Below are 15,994 nucleotides of genomic sequence, written 5' to 3' on the forward strand. Positions count from 1 at the left end.
CTGGGTTTGATTCCCGGTCAGGAAAAAGCTCCTTTTGTTAAAAGGCATTGGTTCAGTTCACGAGGCATTTTCTTTGGTGCGACGTCACTCCCTGAACAGATTGAGGGAGTAACAGTTTTTGGTAAAGCTCAGTCCCTGATGGTCTAGTGGCTAGGATTTGGCATTCTCACCGCCACGGACCAGGTTCGATTCCCGGTCAGGGAAAAGCTGCTTTTGTGAATGGCATTGGTTCAGTTCACGAGACATTCGCTTTGGCGCTACGTCACTCCCTGAACAGATTGAGGGAGTAACAGTTTTTAGAAACGCACAGTACCTTATGGTCTAGTGACTAGGCTTTGGTGTTCTCACCGCCACGGCCTGGGTTTGATTCCCGGTCAGGGAAAAGCTCCTTTTGTGAATGGCATTTGTTCAATTCACGAGGCATTTTATTTGGCGCGACGTCACTCCCTGAACAGATTGAGGGAGTAACACTTTTTAGAAGAACTCTCCCTGATGGTCGAGTGGCTCGGATTTGGTGTTTTCACCGCCACGGCCCGTGTTCGATTCCCGCTCAGGGAAAAGCTCCTTTTGTGAATGGCATTGGTTCAGTTAACGAGGCATTTACTTTGGCACGACGTCACTCCCTGAACAGATTGAGGAGGAAACAGTTTTTGGAAGAGCTCTTTCCCTGATGATCTAAAGGCTTGGATTTGGGGCTTTCACTGCTGCGGCTCAGGTTCGATTCCCGGTCAGGGAAAAGCTGATTTTGTGAATATCATTGGTTCTGTTCACGAGACATTCGCTTTGGCGCTATGTCACTCCCTGAACAGATTGAGAGAGTAACAGTTTTTAGAAACGCACAGTCCCTTATGGTCTAGTGACTAGGCTTTGGTGTTCTCACCGCCACGGCCTGGTTTTGATTCCCGGTCAGGAAAAAGCTCCTTTTGTGAATGGCATTGGTTCAGTTCACGAGGCATTTACTTTGGCACTATGTTACTCCCTTAACAGATTGAGGGGGAAACTGTTTTTAGAAGAGCTGTTTCACTGATGTTCTAGTGGGTATGATTTGGTGCTTTCACTGCGGCGGCCCGGTTTTGGGTGTGATTCCCGGCCAGGGAAAAGCTCCTTTTGTGAATGGCATTGGTTCAGTTCACGTGGCATTTACTTTGGCGCTATGTCACTCCCTGAACAGATTGAGGGAGTAACAGTTTTTAGAAACGCACAGTCCCTTATGGTCTAGTGACTAGGCTTTGGTGTTCTCACCGCCACGGCCTGGTTTTGATTCCCGGTCAGGAAAAAGCTCCTTTTGTGAATGGCATTGGTTCAGTTCACTAGGCATTTACTTTGGCACTACTTCACTCCCTTAACAGATTGAGCGGGAGACAGTTTTTAGAAGAGCTGTTTCACTGATGGTCTAGTGTCTATGATTTGGCGTTTTTTTATATCCGCTGTGGCATGGGTTCGATTCCCGGTCAGGGAACAGCTGATTGTGTGAATGCCATTGGTTCCGTTCACAAGGTGATCACTTTGGCGTTACGTCGCTTTCTTAACGGATTGAGGGAGAAACAGTTTTCAGAAGACCTTAATCCCTGATGGTCTAGTGGCTAGGATTTGGCGTTCTCATCGCCATGGCCCGGGTTCGATTCCCGGTCAGGGAAAAGCTCCTTTTGTGAATGGCATTTGTTCAGTTCACGAGGCATTTTCTTTGGCGCGATGTCACTCCCTTAATAGATTGAGGGGGAAACCGTTTTTAGAAGAGCTCTTTCACTGATGGTCTAGTGGCGAGGATTTGGTGTTCTCACCGCTCCGGCCCGGGTTTGATTCCCGGTCAGGAAAAAGCTCCTTTTTGAATGGCATTGGTTCAGTTCACGAGGCATTTTCTTTGGTGCGACGTCACTCCCTGAACAGATTGAGGGAGTAACAGTTTTCAGCAAAGCTCAGTCCCTGATGGTCTAGTGGCTAGGATTTGGCGTTCTCACCGCCACGGCCCGGGTTTTATTCCCGGTCAGGAAAAAGCTCCTTTTGTTAAAAGGCATTGGTTCAGTTCACGAGGCATTTTCTTTGGTGCGACGTCACTCCCTGAACAGATTGAGGGAGTAACAGTTTTTGGTAAAGGTCAGTCCCTGATGGTCTAGTGGCTAGGATTTGGTGTTCTCACCGCCACGGCCCGGGTTCGATTCCCGGTCAGGGAAAAGCTGCTTTTGCGAATGGCATTGGTTCAATTCACGAGGCATAGTCTTTGGCGCGACGTCACTCCCTGAACAGATTGAGGGAGTAACACTTTATAGCAAAGTTCAGTCCCTGATGGTCTAGTGGCTAAGATTTGGCGTTCTCACCGCCACGGCCCGCGTTCGATTCCTGGTCAGGTAAAGGCTCCTTTTGTGAATGGCATTGGTTCAGTTCACGAGACATTCGCTTTGGCGCTACGTCACTCCCTGAACAGATTGAGGGAATAACAGTTTTTAGAAACGCACAGTCCCTTATGGTCTAGTGACTAGGCTTTGGTGTTCTCACCGCCACGGCCTGGGTTTGATTCCCGGTCAGGAAAAAGCTCCTTTTGTGAATGGCATTGGTTCAGTTCACGAGGCATTTACTTTGGCACTATGTCACTCCCTGAACAGATTGAGGGAGTAACAGTTTTCAGCAAAGCTCAGTCCCTGATGGTCTAGTGGCTAGGATTTGGTGATTTCACTGCTGCGGCCTGGGTTCGATTCCCAGTCAGGGAAAAGCTCCTTTTGTGAATGACATCGGTTCAGTTCACGAGGCATTTAATTTTGGCGCTACGTCACTCCCTTAACAGATTGAGGGGGAAACAGTTTTTTAGAGGAGCTGTTTCCCTGATGGTCTAATGGCTAGGATTTGGCGCTTTCACTGCTGCGGCCCGGGTTCGATTCCCGGTCAGGGAACAGCTAATTTTGTGAATGCCATTTGTTCAGTTCACGAGGCAATCACCTTGGCGCTCCGTCACTTTCTTAACGGATTGAGGGAGATACAGTTTTCAGAAGAGCTCAATCCCTGATGGTCTAGTGGCTAGGATTTGGCGTTCTCACCGCCATGGCCTCGGTTCGATTCCCGGTCAGGGAAAAGCTCCTTTTGTGAATGGCATTGATTCAGTTCACGAGGCATTTTCTTTGGCGCTCCGTCACTCCCTGAACAGATTGAGGGAGTAACAGTTTCTTGAAACGATTAGTCCCTGATGGTCTAGTGGCTAGGATTTGTTGTTCTCACAGCCACGGCCTGGGTTTGATTCCCAGTCCGGGAAAAGCTCCTTTTGTGAATGGCATTGGTTCAGTTCACGAGGCATTTACTTTGGCACTACGTCACTCCCTTAAGATTGAGGGAGAAATGGTTTTTGGAAGAGCTCTGTCCCTGATGGTTTCGTGGCTAGGATTTGGTGCTTTCAACGCTGTGGCCCTGGTTTCGATTCCCGGTCAGGGAATACCTGCTTTTGTGAAAGGCATGAGCTCCGTTCACGAGGCATTCACTTGGGTGCTACAGCACTCCCTGAACAGATTGAGGGAGAGACACGTTTTTATAGAAGAGCGCGTTCCCTGACGGTCTAGTGGCTCGGATTTGGCGCTTTCACCGCTGCAGCCGCGGTTCGATTCCCCATCCGGGAAAAGCTGATTTCGTGAATGGCATTGGTTCAGTTCACGAGGCAATCGCTTTGGTGCTACGTCACTCCCTTAACAGATTGAGGGAGTAACAGTTTTTAGCAAAGCTCAGTCCCTGATGGTCTCGTGGCTAGGATTTGGCGTTCTCACCGACACGGCCCGGGTTCGATTCCTGTTCAGGGAAAAGCTCCTTTTGTGAATGGCATTGGTTCAGTACACGAGGCATTTTCTTTGGCGCGATGTCACGTCCTTAATAGATTGAGGGGGATACAGTTTTTTGAAGAGCTCTTTCCCTGATTGTCTAGTGGCTAGGATTTGGCGCTTTCACCGCCACGCTCCGAGTTCGATTCCCGGTCAGGGAATACCTGCTGTTGTGAAAGGCATGAATTCAGTTCATGAGGTATTTACTTTGGCACTACGTCACTCCCTGAACAGATTGAGGGAGTAACAGTTTTTGGTAAAGCTCAGTCCCTGATGGTCTAGTGGCTAGGATTTGGCGTTCTCACCGCCACGGCCCGGGTTCGATTCCCGGTCAGGGAAAAGCTGCTTTTGTGAATGGCATTGGTTCAATTCACGAGGCATTTTATTTGGCGCGACGTCACTCCCTGAACAGATTGAGGGAGTAACACTTTTTAGAAGAACTCTCCCTGATGGTCGAGTGGCTCGGATTTGGTGTTTTCACCGCCACAGCCCGTGTTCGATTCCCGCTCAGGGAAAAGCTCCTTTTGTGAATGGCATTGGTTCAGTTAACGAGGAATTTACTTTGGCACGACGTCACTCCCTGAACAGATTGAGGAGGAAACAGTTTTTGGAAGAGCTCTTTCCCTGATGATCTAAAGGCTTGGATTTGGGGCTTTCACTGCTGCGGCTCAGGTTCGATTCCCGGTCAGGGAAAAGCTGATTTTGTGAATATCATTGGTTCTGTTCACGAGACATTCGCTTTGGCGCTATGTCACTCCCTGAACAGATTGAGGGAGTAACAGTTTTTAGAAACGCACAGTCCCTTATGGTCTAGTGACTAGGCTTTGGTGTTCTCACCGCCACGGCCTGGTTTTGATTCCCGGTCAGGAAAAAGCTCCTTTTGTGAATGGCATTGGTTCAGTTCACGAGGCATTTACTTTGGCACTACTTCACTCCCTTAACAGATTGAGCGGGAAACAGTTTTTAGAAGAGCTGTTTCACTGATGGTCTAGTGTCTATGATTTGGCGTTTTTTTTATATCCGCTGTGGCCTGGGTTCGTTTCCCGGTCAGGGAACAGCTGATTGTGTGAATGCCATTGGTTCCGTTCACGAGGTGATCACTTTGGCGTTACGTCGCTTTCTTAACGGATTGAGGGAGAAACAGTTTTCAGAAGACCTTAATCCCTGATGGTCTAGTGGCTAGGATTTGGCGCTTTCACCGCTGCGGCCGGGGTTCGATTCCCCATCCGGGAAAAGCTGATTTCGTGAATGGCATTGGTTCAGTTCACGAGGCAATCGCTTTGGTGCTACGTCACATCCCTTAACAGATTGAGGGAGTAACAGTTTTTAGCAAAGCTCAGTCCCTGATGGTCTCGTGGCTAGGATTTGGCGTTCTCACCGACACGGCCCGGGTTCGATTCCTGTTCAGGGAAAAGCTCCTTTTGTGAATGGCATTGGTTCAGTACACGAGGCATTTTCTTTGGCGCGATGTCACGTCCTTAATAGATTGAGGGGGATACAGTTTTTTGAAGAGCTCTTTCCCTGATTGTCTAGTGGCTAGGATTTGGCGCTTTCACCGCCACGCTCCGAGTTCGATTCCCGGTCAGGGAATACCTGCTGTTGTGAAAGGCATGAATTCAGTTCATGAGGTATTTACTTTGGCACTACGTCACTCCCTGAACAGATTGAGGGAGTAACAGTTTTTGGTAAAGCTCAGTCCCTGATGGTCTAGTGGCTAGGATTTGGCGTTCTCACCGCCACGGCCCGGGTTCGATTCCCGGTCAGGGAAAAGCTGCTTTTGTGAATGGCATTGGTTCAATTCACGAGGCATTTTATTTGGCGCGACGTCACTCCCTGAACAGATTGAGGGAGTAACACTTTTTAGAAGAACTCTCCCTGATGGTCGAGTGGCTCGGATTTGGTGTTTTCACCGCCACGGCCCGTGTTTGATTCCCGCTCAGGGAAAAGCTCCTTTTGTGAATGGCATTGGTTCAGTTAACGAGGCATTTACTTTGGCACGACGTCACTCCCTGAACAGATTGAGGAGGAAACAGTTTTTGGAAGAGCTCTTTCCCTGATGATCTAAAGGCTTGGATTTGGGGCTTTCACTGCTGCGGCTCAGGTTCGATTCCCGGTCAGGGAAAAGCTGATTTTGTGAATATCATTGGTTCTGTTCACGAGACATTCGCTTTGGCGCTATGTCACTCCCTGAACAGATTGAGGGAGTAACAGTTTTTAGAAACGCACAGTCCCTTATGGTCTAGTGACTAGGCTTTGGTGTTCTCACCGCCACGGCCTGGTTTTGATTCCCGGTCAGGAAAAAGCTCCTTTTGTGAATGGCATTGGTTCAGTTCACGAGGCATTTACTTTGGCACTACTTCACTCCCTTAACAGATTGAGCGGGAAACAGTTTTTAGAAGAGCTGTTTCACTGATGGTCTAGTGTCTATGATTTGGCGTTTTTTTATATCCGCTGTGGCCTGGGTTCGATTCCCGGTCAGGGAACAGCTAATTGTGTGAATGCCATTGGTTCCGTTCACGAGGTGATCACTTTGGCGTTACGTCGCTTTCTTAACGGATTGAGGGAGAAACAGTTTTCAGAAGACCTTAATCCCTGATGGTCTAGTGGCTAGGATTTGGCGTTCTCATCGCCACGGCCCGGGGTCGATTCCCGGTCAGGGAAAAGCTCCTTTTGTGAATGGCATTTGTTCAGTTCACGAGGCATTTTCTTTGGCGCGATGTCACTCCCTTAATAGATTGAGGGGGAAACCGTTTTTAGAAGAGCTCTTTCACTGATGGTCTAGTGGCGAGGATTTGGTGTTCTCACCGCCACGGCCCGCGTTCGATTCCTGGTCAGGTAAAGGCTCCTTTTGTGAATGGCATTGGTTCAGTTCACGAGACATTCGCTTTGGCGCTACGTCACTCCCTGAACAGATTGAGGGAGTAACAGTTTTCAGCAAAGCTCAGTCCCTGATGGTCTAGTGGCTAGGATTTGGCGTTCTCACCGCCACGGCCCGGGTTTGATTCCCGGTCAGGAAAAAGCTCCTTTTGTTAAAAGGCATTGGTTCAGTTCACGAGGCATTTTCTTTGGTGCGACGTCACTCCCTGAACAGATTGAGGGAGTAACAGTTTTTGGTAAAGCTCAGTCCCTGATGGTCTAGTGGCTAGGATTTGGCGTTCTCACCGCCACGGCCTGGGTTCGATTCCCGGTCAGGGAAAAGCTGCTTTTGCGAATGGCATTGGTTCAATTCACGAGTCATTGTCTTTGGCGCGACGTCACTCCCTGAACAGATTGAGGGAGTAACACTTTATAGCAAAGTTCAGTCCCTGATGGTCTAGTGGCTAGGATTTGGCGTTCTCACCGCCACGGCCCGCGTTCGATTCCTGGTCAGGTAAAGGCTCCTTTTGTGAATGACATCGGTTCAGTTCACGAGGCATTTAATTTTGGCGCTACGTCACTCCCTTAACAGATTGAGGGGGAAACAGTTTTTTAGAAGAGCTGTTTCCCTGATGGTCTAATGGCTAGGATTTGGCGCTTTCACCGCTGCGGCCCGGGTTCGATTCCCGGTCAGGGAACAGCTAATTTTGTGAATGCCATTGGTTCAGTTCACGAGGCAATCACCTTGGCGCTCCGTCACTTTCTTAACGGATTGAGGGAGATACAGTTTTCAGAAGAGCTCAATCCCTGATGGTGTAGTGGCTAGGATTTGGCGTTCTCACCGCCATGGCCTCGGTTCGATTCCCGCTCAGGGAAAAGCTCCTTTTGTGAATGGCATTGGTTCAGTTCACAAGGCATTTACTTTGGCACTACGTCACTCCCTTAAGATTGAGGGAGAAATGGTTTTTGGAAGCGCTCTGTCCCTGATGGTCTCGTGGCTAGGATTTGGTGCTTTCAACGCTGTGGCCCTGGTTTCGATTCCCGGTCAGGGAATATCTGCTTTTGTGAAAGGCATGAGTTCCGTTCACGAGGCATTCACTTGGGTACTACAGCACTCCCTGAACAGATTGAGGGAGAGACACGTTTTTGTAGAAGAGCGCTTTCCCTGACGGTCTAGTGGCTCGGATTTGGCGCTTTCACCGCTGCGGCCGGGGTTCGATTCCCCAGCCGGAAAAAGCTGATTTCGTGAATGGCATTGGTTCAGTTCACGAGGCAATCGCTTTGGTGCTACGTCACTCCCTTAACAGATTGAGGGAGTAACAGTTTTTAGCAAAGCTCAGTCCCTGATGGTCTAGTGGCTAGGATTTGGCGTTCTCACCGACACGGCCCGGGTTCGATTCCCGGTCAGGGAAAAGCTCCTTTTGTGAATGACATTGGTTCAGTTCACGAGGCATTTAATTTTGGCGCTACGTCACTCCCTTAACAGATTGAGGGGGATACAGTTTTTAGAAGAGCTCTTTCCCTGATGGTCTAGTGGCTAGGATTTGGTGCTTTCACTGCTGCGGCCTGGGTTCGATTCCCAGTCAGGGAAAAGCTCCTTTTGTGAATGACATTGGTTCAGTTCACGAGGCATTTAATTTTGGTGCTACGTCACTCCCTTAACAGATTGAGGGGGATACAGTTTTTAGAAGAGCTCTTTCCCTGATTGTCTAGTGGCTAGGATTTGGCGCTTTCACCGCCACGCTCCGAGTTCGATTCCCGGTCAGGGAATACCTGCTGTTGTGAAAGGCATGAATTCAGTTCATGAGGTATTTACTTTGGCACTACGTCACTCCCTGAACAGATTGAGGGAGTAACAGTTTTCTTAGCAAAGCTCAGTCCCTGATGGTCTAGTGGCTAGGATTTGGTGTTCTCACCGCCACGGCCCGGGTTCGATTCCCGGTCAGAGAAAAGCTCCTTTTGTGAATGGCATTGGTTCAGTTCACGAGGCATTTTCTTTGGCGCGATGTCACTCCCTTCATAGATTGAGGGGGAAACAGTTTTTAGAAGAGCTCTTTCACTGATGGTCTAGTGGCTAGGATTTGGCGCTCTCACCGCCATGGCCCGGGTTTGATTCCCGGTCAGGAAAAAGCTCCTTTTGTGAAAGGCATTGGTTCAGTTCACGAGGCATTTTCTTTGGTGCGACGTCACTCCCTGAACAGATTGAGGGAGTAACAGTTTTTGGTAAAGCTCAGTCCCTGATGGTCTAGTGGCTAGGATTTGGGGTTCTTGCCGCCACGGCCCGGGTTCGATTCCCGGTCAGGGAAAAGGTCCTTTTGTGAATGGCATTGGTTCAGTTCACGAGGCATTTTCTTTGGCGCGATGTCACTCCCTTAATAGATTGAGGGGGAAACAGTTTTTAGAAGAGCTCTTTCACTGATGGTCTAGTGGCGAGGATTTGGTGTTCTCACCGCCACGGCCCGGGTTTGATTCCCGGTCAGGAAAAAGCTCCTATTGTGAATGGCATTGGTTCAGTTCACGAGGCATTTTCTTGTGTGACGTCACTCCCTGAACAGATTGAGGGACTAACAGTTTTTAGTGAAGCTCAGTCCCTGATGGTCTAGTGGCTAGGATTTGGGGTTCTCGCCGCCAAGGCCTGGGTTCGATTCTCGGTCAGGGAAAAGCTCCTTTTGTGAATGGCATTGGTTCAGTTCACGAGGCATTTTCTTTGGCGCGATGTCACTCCCTTCATAGATTGAGGGGGAAACAGTTTTTAGAAGAGCTCTTTCACTGATGGTCTAGTGGCTAGGATTTGGCGCTCTCACCGCCATGGCCCGGGTTTGATTCCCGGTCAGGAAAAAGCTCCTTTTGTGAAAGGCATTGGTTCAGTTCACGAGGCATTTTCTTTGGTGCGACGTCACTCCCTGAACAGATTGAGGGAGTAACAGTTTTTGGTAAAGCTCAGTCCCTGATGGTCTAGTGGCTAGGATTTGGGGTTCTTGCCGCCACGGCCCGGGTTCGATTCCCGGTCAGGGAAAAGGTCCTTTTGTGAATGGCATTGGTTCAGTTCACGAGGCATTTTCTTTGGCGCGATGTCACTCCCTTAATAGATTGAGGGGGAAACAGTTTTTAGAAGAGCTCTTTCACTGATGGTCTAGTGGCGAGGATTTGGTGTTCTCACCGCCACGGCCCGGGTTTGATTCCCGGTCAGGAAAAAGCTCCTATTGTGAATGGCATTGGTTCAGTTCACGAGGCATTTTCTTGTGTGACGTCACTCCCTGAACAGATTGAGGGACTAACAGTTTTTAGTGAAGCTCAGTCCCTGATGGTCTAGTGGCTAGGATTTGGGGTTCTCGCCGCCAAGGCCTGGGTTCGATTCTCGGTCAGGGAAAAGCTCCTTTTGTGAATGGCATTGGTTCAGTTCACGAGGCATTTTCTTTGGCGCGACGTCACTCCCTGAACAGATAGAGGGAGTAACAGTTTTTAGCAAAGCTCAGTCCCTGATGGTCTCGTGGCTAGGATTTGGCGTTCTCGCTGCCACGGCCCGCGTTCGATTCCCGGTCAGGGAAAAGCTCCTTTTGTGAATGGCATTGATTCAGTTCACAAGACATTCGCTTTGGCGCAACATCACTCCCTGAACAGATTGAGGGGGAAACATTTTTTAGAAGACCACTCCCTGATGGTCGAGTGGCTCGGATTTGGCGTTCTCACCGCCACGGCTCGGGTTCGATTTCCGCTCAGGGAAAAGCTCCATTTATGAATGGCATTGGTTCAGTTCACGAGGCATTTACTTTGGCGCATCGTCACTCCCTTCATAGATTGAGGGGGAAACAGTTTTTAAAAGAGCTCTTGACCTGATGGTCTAGTGACTTGGATTTGGTGCTTTCACTGCTGCGGCCCAGGTTCGGGTTCGATTCCCGGTCAGGAAAAAGCTCCTTTTGTGAATGGCATTGGTTCAGTTCACGAGCCATTTACTTTGGCGCTACGTCACTCCCTTAAGATTGAGGGGCAAACAGTTTTTAGAAAGCTCTTTCCCTGATGGTCTAGTGGGTAGGATTTGGTGCTTTCACCGCCGCGGCCCGGGTTCGATTCCCGGTCAGGGAAAAGCTGATTTTGTGAATGCCATTGGTTCAGTTCACGATGCGATCACTTTGGCGCTACGTCGCTTTCTTAACAGATTGAGGGAGAAACAGTTTTCGTAAGAGCTCAGTCCGTGATGGTCTAGTGGCTAGGATTTGGCATTCTCAACGCCACGCTCCGAGTTCGATTTCCGATCAAGGAAAAGCTGATTTTGTGAATATCATTGGTTCAGTTCACGAGACATTCGCTTTGGCGCTACGTCACTCTCTTAATAAATTGAGGTAATAACAGTTTTTAGAAACGCACAGTCCCTTATGGTCTAGTGACTAGGCTTTGGTGTTCTCACCGCCACGGCCTGGGTTTGATTCCCGGTCAGGAAAAAGCTCCTTTTGTGAATGGCATTGGTTCAGTTCACGAGGCATTTACTTTGGCACTATGTCACTCCCTTAACAGATTGAGGGGGAAACAGTTTTTAGAAGAGCTGTTTCACTGATGGTCTAGTGGTATGATTGGGTGCTTTCACTGCGGCGGCCAGGGTTTGGGTGCGATTCCCGGCCAGGGAAAAGCTCCTTTAGTGAAATTCATTGGTTCAGTTCACGAGATATTCGTTTTGGCACGACGTCATTCCCTGAACAGATTGATGGATTAACAGTTTTTCGAAATGCTCAGTCCCTTATGGGCTAGTGGCTCGGATTTGGTGTTATCACCGCCACGGCCTGGGTTCAATTCCCGGTCAGGAAAAAGCTCCTTTTGTGAATGGCATTGGTTCAGTTCACGAGGCATTTTCTTTGGCGCAATGTCACTCCCTTCATAGATTGAGGGGGAAACAGTTTTTAGAAGAGCTCTTTCACTGATGGTCTAGTGGCTAGGATTTGGCGTTCTCACCGCCACGGCCCGGGTTTGATTCCCGGTCAGGAAAAAGCTCCTTTTGTTAAAAGGCATTGGTTCAGTTCACGAGGCATTTTCTTTGGTGCGACGTCACTCCCTGAACAGATTGAGGGAGTAACAGTTTTTGGTAAAGCTCAGTCCCTGATGGTCTAGTGGCAAGGATTTGGCGTTTTCACCGCCACGGCCCGGGTTTGATTCCCGGTCAGGGAAAAGCTGCTTTTGTGAATGGCATTGGTTCAATTCACGAGGCATTTTCTTTGGCGCGACGTCACTCCCTGAACAGATTGAGGGAGTAACACTTTATAGCAAAGTTCAGTCCCTGATGGTCTAGTGGCTAGGATTTGGCGTTCTCACTGCCACGGCCCGCGTTCGATTCCTGGTCAGGTAAAGGCTCCTTTTGTGAATGGCATTGGTTCAGTTCACGAGACATTCGCTTTGGCGCTTCGTCACTCCCTGAACAGATTGAGGGAGTAACAGTTTTTAGAAACGCACAGTCCCTTATGGTCTAGTGACTAGGCTTTGGTGTTCTCACCGCCACGGCCTGGGTTTGATTCCCGGTCAGGAAAAAGCTCCTTTTGTGAATGGCATTGGTTCAGTTCACGAGGCATTTACTTTGGCACTATGTCACTCCCTTAACAGATTGAGGGGGAAACAGTTTTTAGAAGAGCTGTTTCACTGATGGTCTAGTGGGTATGATTTGGTGCTTTCACTGCGGCGGCCCGGGTTTGGGTGCGATTCCCGGCCAGGGAAAAGCTCCTTTAGTGAAATTCATTGGTTCAGTTCACGAGACATTCGCTTTGGCACTATGTCACTCCCTTAACAGATTGAGCGGGAAACAGTTTTTAGAAGAGCTGTTTCACTGATGGTCTAGTGTCTATGATTTGGCACTTTTTAACCGCTGTGGCCTGGGTTCGATTCCCGGTCAGGGAAAAGCTGATTGTGTGAATGCCATTGGTTCCGTTCACGAGGCGATCACATTGGCGTTACGTCGCTTTCTTAACAGATTGAGGGAGAAACAGTTTTCAGAAGAGCTTAATCCCTGATGGTCTAGTGGCTAGGATTTGGCGTTCTCACCGCCACGGCCCGGGTTCGATTCCCGGTCAGGGAAAAGCTCCTTTTGTGAATGGCATTTGTTCAGTTCACGAGGCATTTTCTTTGGCGCGATGTCACTCCCTTAATAGATAGAGGGGGAAACCGTTTTTAGAAGAGCTCTTTCCCTGATGGTCGAGTGGCAAGGATTTGGTGTTCTCACTGCCACGGCCCGCGTTCAATTCCCGGTCAGGAAAAAGCTCCTCTTGTGAATGGCATTGGTTCAGTTCACAAGGCATTTTCTTTGGTGTGACGTCACTCCCTGAACAGATTGAGGGAGTAACAGTTTTCAGTAAAGCTCAGTCCCTGATGGTCTAGTGGCTAGGATTTGGCGTTTTCACCGCCACGGCCCGGGTTCGATTCCCGGTCAGGGAAAAGCTGCTTTTGTGAATGGCATTGGTTCAATTCACGAGGCATTTTCTTTGGCGCGACGTCACTCCCTGAACAGATTGAGGGAGTAACACTTTATAGCAAAGTTCAGTCCCTGATGGTCTAGTGGCTAGGATTTGGCGTTCTCACCGCCACGGCCCGCGTTTGATTCCTGGTCAGGTAAAGGCTCCTTTTGTGAATGGCATTGGTTCAGTTCACGAGACATTCGCTTTGGCGCTACGTCACTCCCTGAACAGATTGAGGGAGTAACAGTTTTTAGAAACGCACAGTCCCTTATGGTCTAGTGACTAGGCTTTGGTGTTCTCACCGCCACGGCCTGGGTTTGATTCCCGGTCAGGAAAAAGCTCCTTTTGTGAATGGCATTGGTTCAGTTCACGAGGCATTTACTTTGGCACTATGTCACTCCCTTAACAGATTGAGGGGGAAACAGTTTTTAGAAGACCTGTTTCACTGATGGTCTAGTGGGTATGATTTGGTGCTTTCACTGCGGCGGCCCGGGTTTGGGTGCGATTCCCGGCCAGGGAAAAGCTCCTTTAGTGAAATTCATTGGTTCAGTTCACGAGACATTCGCTTTGGCACTATGTCACTCCCTTAACAGATTGAGCGGGAAACAGTTTTTAGAAGAGCTGTTTCACTGATGGTCTAGTGTCTATGATTTGGCACTTTTTATCCGCTGTGGCCTGGGTTCGATTCCCGGTCAGGGAAAAGCTGATTGTGTGAATGCCATTGGTTCCGTTCACGAGGCGATCACATTGGCGTTACGTCGCTTTCTTAACAGATTGAGGGAGAAACAGTTTTCAGAAGAGCTTAATCCCTGATGGTCTAGTGGCTAGGATTTGGCGTTCTCACCGCCACGGCCCGGGTTCGATACCCGGTCAGGGAAAAGCTCCTTTTGTGAATGGCATTTGTTCAGGTCACGAGGCATTTTCTTTGGCGCGATGTCACTCCCTTAATAGATTGAGGGGGAAACCGTTTTTAGAAGAGCTCTTTCCCTGATGGTCGAGTGGCAAGGATTTGGTGTTCTCACTGCCACGGCCCGCGTTCGATTCCCGGTCAGGAAAAAGCTCCTCTTGTGAATGGCATTGGTTCAGTTCACAAGGCATTTTTTTTGGTGTGACGTCACTCCCTGAACAGATTGAGGGAGTAACAGTTTTCAGTAAAGCTCAGTCCCTGATGGTCTAGTGGCTAGGATTTGGCGTTCTCACCGCCACGGCCCGGGTTCGGTTCCCGGTCAGGGAAAAGCTCCTTTTGTGAATGGCATTGGTTCAGTTCACGAGGCATTTTCTTTGGCGCCACGTCACTCCCTGGACGGATTGAGGGAGTAACAGTTTTTAGAAAAGCTCAGTCCCTGATGGTCTAGTTGCTAGGATTTGGTGCTTTCACTGCTGCGGCCTGGGTTCGATTCCCGGCCAGGGAAAAGCTCCTTTAGTGAAATTTATTGGTTCAGTTCACGAGACATTTGCTTTGGCGCGACGTCACTCCCTGAACAGATTGAGGGAGTAACAGTTTTTCGAAAAGCTCAGTCCCTGATGGTCTAGTGGCTAGGATTTGGTGTTCTCACCGCCACGGCCCGGGTTCGATTCCCGGTCAGAGAAAAGCTCCTTTTGTGAATGGCATTGGTTCAGTTCACGAGGCATTTTCTTTGGCGCGATGTCACTCCCTTCATAGATTGAGGGGGAAACAGTTTTTAGAAGAGCTCTTTCACTGATGGTCTAGTGGCTAGGATTTGGCGCTCTCACCGCCATGGCCCGGGTTTGATTCCCGGTCAGGAAAAAGCTCCTTTTGTGAAAGGCATTGGTTCAGTTCACGAGGCATTTTCTTTGGTGCGACGTCACTCCCTGAACAGATTGAGGGAGTAACAGTTTTTGGTAAAGCTCAGTCCCTGATGGTCTAGTGGCTAGGATTTGGGGTTCTTGCCTCCACGGCCCGGGTTCGATTCCCGGTCAGGGAAAAGGTCCTTTTGTGAATGGCATTGGTTCAGTTCACGAGGCATTTTCTTTGGCGCGATGTCACTCCCTTAATAGATTGAGGGGGAAACAGTTTTTAGAAGAGCTCTTTCACTGATGGTCTAGTGGCGAGGATTTGGTGTTCTCACCGCCACGGCCCGGGTTTGATTCCCGGTCAGGAAAAAGCTCCTATTGTGAATGGCATTGGTTCAGTTCACGAGGCATTTTCTTGTGTGACGTCACTCCCTGAACAGATTGAGGGACTAACAGTTTTTAGTGAAGCTCAGTCCCTGATGGTCTAGTGGCTAGGATTTGGGGTTCTCGCCGCCAAGGCCTGGGTTCGATTCTCGGTCAGGGAAAAGCTCCTTTTGTGAATGGCATTGGTTCAGTTCACGAGGCATTTTCTTTGGCGCGACGTCACTCCCTGAACAGATAGAGGGAGTAACAGTTTTTAGCAAAGCTCAGTCCCTGATGGTCTCGTGGCTAGGATTTGGCGTTCTCGCTGCCACGGCCCGCGTTCGATTCCCGGTCAGGGAAAAGCTCCTTTTGTGAATGGCATTGGTTCAGTTCACAAGACATTCGCTTTGGCGCAACATCACTCCCTGAACAGATTGAGGGGGAAACATTTTTTAGAAGACCACTCCCTGATGGTCGAGTGGCTCGGATTTGGCGTTCTCACCGCCACGGCTCGGGTTCGATTTCCGCTCAGGGAAAAGCTCCATTTATGAATGGCATTGGTTCAGTTCACGAGGCATTTACTTTGGCGCATCGTCACTCCCTTCATAGATTGAGGGGGAAACAGTTTTTAAAAGAGCTCTTGACCTGATGGTCTAGTGACTTGGATTTGGTGCTTTCACTGCTGCGGCCCAGGTTCGGGTTCGATTCCCGGTCAGGAAAAAGCTCCTTTTGTGAATGGCATTGGTTCAGTTCACGAGCCATTTACTTTGGCGCTACGTCACTCCCTTAAGATTG

General features: G+C 49.3%; 1 protein-coding gene and 16 non-coding genes across 17 annotated transcripts in view; 16 read left to right on the forward strand and 1 right to left on the reverse strand.

Moving 5' to 3' along the window:
* Positions 1–15,994, reverse strand: part of large2 (LARGE xylosyl- and glucuronyltransferase 2) — a 102,682-nt gene that overhangs the window by 42,809 nt on the left and 43,879 nt on the right. The gene's annotated exons all lie outside the window — the stretch shown is intronic.
* On the forward strand, positions 1,566–1,637 carry trnae-cuc (transfer RNA glutamic acid (anticodon CUC)). Its single transcript has one exon. It is a non-coding gene; the product is annotated as a tRNA-Glu (tRNA).
* trnae-cuc (transfer RNA glutamic acid (anticodon CUC)) lies at positions 2,100–2,171 on the forward strand. The gene has a single exon. It is a non-coding gene; the product is annotated as a tRNA-Glu (tRNA).
* Positions 2,814–2,885, forward strand: trnae-uuc (transfer RNA glutamic acid (anticodon UUC)). Its single transcript has one exon. It is a non-coding gene; the product is annotated as a tRNA-Glu (tRNA).
* On the forward strand, positions 4,062–4,133 carry trnae-cuc (transfer RNA glutamic acid (anticodon CUC)). The gene has a single exon. It is a non-coding gene; the product is annotated as a tRNA-Glu (tRNA).
* trnae-cuc (transfer RNA glutamic acid (anticodon CUC)) lies at positions 5,491–5,562 on the forward strand. Its single transcript has one exon. It is a non-coding gene; the product is annotated as a tRNA-Glu (tRNA).
* Positions 6,919–6,990, forward strand: trnae-cuc (transfer RNA glutamic acid (anticodon CUC)). Its single transcript has one exon. It is a non-coding gene; the product is annotated as a tRNA-Glu (tRNA).
* trnae-uuc (transfer RNA glutamic acid (anticodon UUC)) lies at positions 7,277–7,348 on the forward strand. Its single transcript has one exon. It is a non-coding gene; the product is annotated as a tRNA-Glu (tRNA).
* On the forward strand, positions 8,170–8,241 carry trnae-uuc (transfer RNA glutamic acid (anticodon UUC)). Its single transcript has one exon. It is a non-coding gene; the product is annotated as a tRNA-Glu (tRNA).
* trnak-cuu (transfer RNA lysine (anticodon CUU)) lies at positions 8,885–8,956 on the forward strand. The gene has a single exon. It is a non-coding gene; the product is annotated as a tRNA-Lys (tRNA).
* Positions 9,595–9,666, forward strand: trnak-cuu (transfer RNA lysine (anticodon CUU)). Its single transcript has one exon. It is a non-coding gene; the product is annotated as a tRNA-Lys (tRNA).
* On the forward strand, positions 10,662–10,733 carry trnae-uuc (transfer RNA glutamic acid (anticodon UUC)). The gene has a single exon. It is a non-coding gene; the product is annotated as a tRNA-Glu (tRNA).
* On the forward strand, positions 11,736–11,807 carry trnae-uuc (transfer RNA glutamic acid (anticodon UUC)). The gene has a single exon. It is a non-coding gene; the product is annotated as a tRNA-Glu (tRNA).
* trnae-cuc (transfer RNA glutamic acid (anticodon CUC)) lies at positions 12,634–12,705 on the forward strand. Its single transcript has one exon. It is a non-coding gene; the product is annotated as a tRNA-Glu (tRNA).
* Positions 12,990–13,061, forward strand: trnae-uuc (transfer RNA glutamic acid (anticodon UUC)). The gene has a single exon. It is a non-coding gene; the product is annotated as a tRNA-Glu (tRNA).
* On the forward strand, positions 13,888–13,959 carry trnae-cuc (transfer RNA glutamic acid (anticodon CUC)). Its single transcript has one exon. It is a non-coding gene; the product is annotated as a tRNA-Glu (tRNA).
* trnak-cuu (transfer RNA lysine (anticodon CUU)) lies at positions 14,956–15,027 on the forward strand. The gene has a single exon. It is a non-coding gene; the product is annotated as a tRNA-Lys (tRNA).

Source organism: Hippocampus guttulatus, chromosome 3, assembly GCF_054856545.1.
Source record: "Hippocampus guttulatus isolate MCC_2025c chromosome 3, RoL_Hgut_1.0, whole genome shotgun sequence".
NCBI lineage: Eukaryota > Metazoa > Chordata > Actinopteri > Syngnathiformes > Syngnathidae > Hippocampus > Hippocampus guttulatus.